Here is a 6,000-nt window from a genome sequence, read left to right as displayed (position 1 = left end):
TCCTCTTGAACTTTTTGGAATAGTTTGAGAAGAATAGGTGTTATTTCTTTGAATGTTCAGAAAAATTCACCTGTGAAGCCATCTGCTCTGGGAGTTTTGTTTGTTGGGAGTTTTTTTGTTTGTTTTGTTTTTGAGGAAAAAATTAAACTTTCTTTATTTTTAAAACCTGACCACTAGGAAAATATTTCAGAGTCCTGAAACAGCAAACAGACAGCCTATATTATCATTTCAAGTAATACGTTGGTAAAAGGACAACAATGTCCTTATCTAGATGGTAAGAAGCCATGGCTGGGACAGGAACACTGCATGTTGCCAAGGCACCTGGCAACGTGGTGTTTGCTAATGGGGAGCTGCCCCCCTTTTGGGCTAAAGGAGCCACAGCTCACCCAAATTACTTACTTTTTCTTTTTTGATCTTCCTGTTGCCAAGGGATTGGCTCAGTAGGGCTCTGTTATTTCAGGGGGCTAAATAAGCAATACCGGGTTTAGGTTTCATTCCTGAAAAGCAGGTTTTTTCCAAATATGGTACTTCATAACTCTCTCAATTATGCAAGTAACAGTTCCTCTTTCACTATTTATTCCTGGATATTGATATATATAACACAATCAAAACCCCATTTCCCTTCAAGGGAGAGTGCCACAGCAAGGTTGTTTTGTCACTCTGCTGCAGACAGCCTCAGGTCCCATTACAGCAGTGAGAAGGAAGGTCTGCTTCCCCTCCCAGTGTGACATCTTCTGTCATGTTTTTGGTGGTCTTCAGGATGAAAGATATAATGTGTGAGAGTTTTAAGAAATGCACATCCACATCTTCATGGCCAGGAATGAATATCCGAAAGAACCTTTCAAAGTTTGTACTCAAATTACTTCTTCCCAACTCTACACCTTAAATCAACTTCAAGCCCTTGTATATAAAACAAAACCAAGCAAAACAAACATCCAGAAACATTTTTATTCTTCTACGGTAGTGACCTCATGGACTTTTTTTCATAGGTTATAGAAAGTGGTGTGACGAGGCTTCTGGTAAGCAGGAAGTTGGCAACAAGCAGAAAAATCTTTCTTCACATTCCATCAGGTCATTGGCAGGTTAGAGGAACCTGTTAGCCTGTTGGTACCACAGAGGGCTCTGGCTTGGATTGAGGGAGATGCCTATTGTCAAGATAAGCACTTGCCACATAAGATTTAGGCTCTTTAAATGTCTTTGACCCAAATTTTAGCACCATTCTTTTTCCATTTCACTTTCCAGGATTAAAACAGATAGGAACCAGTGTTCAAAGGCAAGTAACACATGCCTTAAACTGGCTGCCATCCTCAATTTCTTCATTCATAAACTTTGCTTAAAAGACAAAAATTCACATTTTTTTTCCAAAAAAGTAGATTCCTGCTTTCAGTCCCAATAGCTGATCACAAAGACTTCTATTTCTGAATGAAAGAGAGACTCCTTCATTTTCTTGGTCATAGTTGGAATGAGGTTCATGTGGTCATCCACACACTTGGTCACACAACTCTCCAGCTGCCACTCATCTGGACCTATTTACTTCCCACATTTATTGATTCTTTGGCTTTGTCATTGTAATGCATGGTGCATTGGGCCAGATGGTCCTGGAACTTCTCCAGCTTGCTGGTTACCAGAGACTGGTCTCCAGCCAGAGGTATGTGACGTCATTCAAAGCATTGGTGCTCCTGCTGCACTGATGTTTATCCTCACAATAATTGGCACTGCATGGGAACACGAGGACCTGCATCTTTCAGATTCTTCTCTCTCCAGACCCTTCACCATGGAGTCAACTGCCTTCTGCACCAGAGCTGCTGCAGGTCCACCATGGTGACTCTACGCTGCACTGTACCACACTGCTGCCCACTTGTTAGAAGTGTTTTGATTACTGCTTTCATTTCATTAATTGTAATCAGTCTGTTCAGATTTTCTGTGTTTTCTTGGTTCAGTTTTGGAAAATTGCATGTTTCTAGGAATTTATCAATTTCTTCCAATTTTTGGCATATAGTTGTTCATAGTATATATATTATTTTATCCTCACCAAAGACAATTTTCATTGCTTTTTTAGAGAAAGGAAAAGAGGGAAAGAACTGTCAATGTGAGAGAAGCATTGATTGGTTGCCTCTTGTACACACTGGGAACAGGAATCAAACCCACAACTTAGGTATGTGCCCTGACTGGGAATTGAATCCGCACAACCTTTTGGTTACAGGATGATGCTCAAATCAGCTGAGCCACACTGACCAGGGCCATATTTTCTCAGAATGCTTTGTGTTTCTGTGGTTCAGTTGTTACTTGTCTTTTATTTCTGTTTTCATTCATTTGTTTTTTTTCTATTATTTTTCTTGATGTGACTGTTTAAATGTTTATCAATCTTGTTTATATTTATAAAGAACTAGCTCTTGGTTTCATTGAGCTTTAAAAAAAATTTTTAAGACTCTGTTTATTTCTGCTGCGATCTTTATTATTTTCTTTTTTAAAATTTTATTGATTATGCTATTACAGTTGCCTCATTTCCCCCCTTCAGTCCCCTCCACCCTGCACACCCTCTCCCACCCACATTCCTTCCCTTTAGTTCATATCCATGTGCCATACTTATAAGTTCTTTAGCTTCTACATTTCCCAAAGTATTCTTGCCCTCTCCCTGTCTATTTTCTACCTACCGTCTGTGCTACTTATTCTTTGTACCTTTTTCCCCTCTCTCCTCTTCCCACTCCCCTGTTGCTAACTCTCCATGTGATCTCTATTTTTGTGGTTCTGTTCCTGTTCTAGTTGTTTGCTTAGTTTGTGTTTGTTTTTGTTTTAGGTGTGGTTGTTAATAATTGTGAGTTTGCTGTCCTTTTACTATACATGTTTTTTATCTTCTTTTTCTTAGATAAGTCCCTTTTACATTTCATAAAATAAGGGCTTGGTGATGATGAACTCCTTTAACTTGACCTTATCTGAGAAGCACTTTATCTGCCCTTCCATTCTAAATGAAAGCTCTGCTGGATAGAGCAGTCTTGGATGTAGGTCCTTGCCTTTCATGAGTTGAAATATTTCTTTCCAGCCTCTTCTTGCCTGCAAGGTCTCTTTTGAGAAATAGGCTGACAGTCGGATGGGAACTCCTTTGTAGGTAACTGTGTCTCCTTATCTCTTGCTGCTTCTAGGATTCTCTCCTTATCTTTAATATTAGCTAATGTAATTATAATGTGCCTTGGTGTGTTCCTCCTTGGGTTCAACTTCTTTGGGACTCTCTGAGCTTCCTGGACTTCCTGGAAGCCTATTTCCTTTGCCAGAATGGGGAAGTTCTCCTTTATTATTTGTTCAAATAACTTTTCCACTTGTTGTTCTTCCTCTTCTCTTTCTGGTACCCCTATGATTTGGATGTTGGAACATTTAAAGATGTCCTGGAGGTTCCTAATCATCTCCTTTTTTTTTTTTTGAATTCTTGTTTCTTTATTCTTTTCTCTTTGATTGTTTCTTTCTTCCTTCTGGTCCTGCCCAGCTTTGTTTTTGCTTCTGCATGCATAAAATATCTTTTTCCATCCCTTCACTTTCAGCCTGTGTGTATATTTAGTTCTGAAATGGGTCTTTTGTTTTGTTTCAAACTTTTAAGCATTACTTTCAAGACTGAAATTTAATGCACTAAAGAAAAATAATCAGATAAAAGAAGCATTTGATTTACAAAATCCAGAAACAATAATTGTAATTTAAGAAAAAATATTTTATTTATGTATTTTTAGACAGAGGGGAAGGGAGAAAGAGAGAGAGAGAAGGAGAGAAACATCAATGGTTGGTTGCCTCTCATGCATCCCCTACTGGGGACCTGGCCCACAACCCAGGTATGTGCCCTGACTGGGAATCAAACTGGCGACCCTTTGGCTTGCAGGCCAACACTTAATCCACTGAGCCACACCAGCCAGGACTAATTTTGGTTTTTATATATATGCAAATTCTTTGATACTCTTCCCTTTCAGAGATGGAGTAATTTTCTCCTCCTGAGAGTAGGCTGGACTTACTCACTTCTAACTGATGAGTAAGGCTGATGTAATGGTATGTGACACTCAGTCTAGGATACAAGATTCATTGCAGCTTCTATCTTGGTTGCTCTCTCTTTGAACACTTGCTCTGGGGGAAGAAGTTACCCAGTCATTCAATGCCTTGTGGAAATGTCCACATGGTTAGGAACTGAGGTCTCTTGGGACTATCCAGGAAGGAAATCAGGCCTCTTCCAATAGCTACGTGGGTAGGCCATGTTTCATGCAAGTCCTCCAGCCCAGTCAGCCTTCTAAGGTGTAGCCCTGACTGACAACTTGACTGCAACCTTGAGAGAGGCCCTGATCTAGAAGCACCTAGGTAAACATCTCTGGGATTTTTGACCCTGGAAGATCAGAAACATTTTGTTGTTGTGACCTGCTAAGTTTTGGTAATTTGTTACGCTACAATACATAATAGTGTCCAAAGAAAGGATGAATTATTGTACTTTAGTTTTCATTTCCTTTAAATTAATTATAAGACATTAAACATGTCATTTGATTTTAAGATTTAAGAATTTCCATGGTTAATAGGCAGGATGCATTTTATTGTCATTCATAACAATCTATTTCTTTGAACTTCAATTTTTAACCGTGACCCAAATAAACACTAAAGGAAGAATAGGTTGTGCAAGGTTGATTCTATGATGGTCCATAATAATCACTCTGGTTATTCACCTTCCCAAGTTATTCAATCAAACACTAATGTACATGCTCCTTGCAAGTGATTTTGCAGCTATAACTAAGGTCTCAAATCAGTTGACCTGTTTAAGACAAGGGACTACCCAGGGTGGGACTGTCCTAAGCAGGTGAGTCATGATTGGGGTTCCTCCTAAGCAAAGAGATTCCAAGGCTGAGAGTAATTCAGTGTGTTATTTTGTCTACTGAGGGCTTTAAAGACAGGGGGCTTCATGGGAAAGAGACTGCTGGTGGGCACTAGGTCTTGGGAGTAGCTCTCCCTCAAACAGGGACCTCAGAACTACAAGTGGAAAAACTAAATTCTGCTAACAATCTCTACATAAGTTTAAAGAAGGATCCTGAACTCAGGATGAAGACACAGCTTTGTGACACCCTGACCAGAGAACCCCTCCACACCATGCCTGGGTTTCTCACTAAGGAACTGTGAGCAAATAAATGGGGGTTGTTTTTCAGCCACTAAGTTGTGGTGATTTTTATATAGAAATAGAAACTAATACATAGGCTCAACTGTGTAGCAAACACACAGCATTTTTTCCACTGGAATAAATTTGTGGAGCAACATGTACAGTAGTTACATGTAATAAAATATTTCCTAACATTTTTAGTGTTTTAATTTTATGGTTTTTATGCAATGTAATTAAATTTTAATGCAATCATCTTTCATTCATTCAACAATAATTAGTACCTAGAATGTACCAGGAATAGCTTCATGTGCTGGGATATGACTTTGACCTAGACAGCCCAAAGCCCCTATGCTCACGTGTCTTTCATTCTAGAGGCTTTAAAAGGGTGACATGGGAGACACTGGAGTTTTATAAAAAATGACACACCCTGACTCCTTACCAGGATCTCCATTCCCTGTGGGGAGAATCTCCATAGATGGCAGGCGAGGGGGTGATACTAATCAACAATCAAGAGAGGGTGATGGAGACAAAGGGGAGAAAAGGCCTGAGGGGTGAGAGAGACAGAATGGCTGGAGAAGCAGAAAGTGAGTAAAAGAAGTGGAGGTGGAGATTCAAAAGCAGTGGAACTCTCAGATTTAAATATGTTGGTTTACAGAGACACTGAAATAGAGGACAGGCTGACAGTGACCACAGGGGAGAGAAGAGGGAATTTCAGGGGACATTGGGAAGGGTTCACAGGAACAAACTTAAAGGACACATGGACAAAAACTAGGGGGAGAGTGGTAAGGGAGGGAAGTGGGGAGGGTTGGGAGGTGGGGCTAGATTGGGAGTAAAAGGGAGAAAACTGTATTTGAACAATGATTAAAATAAAATTAAAAAAAATAAGTATG

The 6,000-nt window shown here is 39.7% G+C and overlaps 1 pseudogene; it reads right to left on the bottom strand.

The window, feature by feature from the left end:
- Positions 1 to 1,383: 1,383 nt before the first annotated feature.
- On the bottom strand, positions 1,384 to 1,820 carry LOC123810323 (annotated as a pseudogene).
- Between the last annotated feature and the right edge of the window lie 4,180 nt (positions 1,821 to 6,000).

This window comes from Phyllostomus hastatus, unplaced genomic scaffold, assembly GCF_019186645.2.
Source record: "Phyllostomus hastatus isolate PE091 unplaced genomic scaffold, TTU_PhHast_1.1 phas_scaffold_60, whole genome shotgun sequence".
NCBI lineage: Eukaryota > Metazoa > Chordata > Mammalia > Chiroptera > Phyllostomidae > Phyllostomus > Phyllostomus hastatus.
This window is presented reverse-complemented; position numbering and strand designations above follow the sequence as displayed.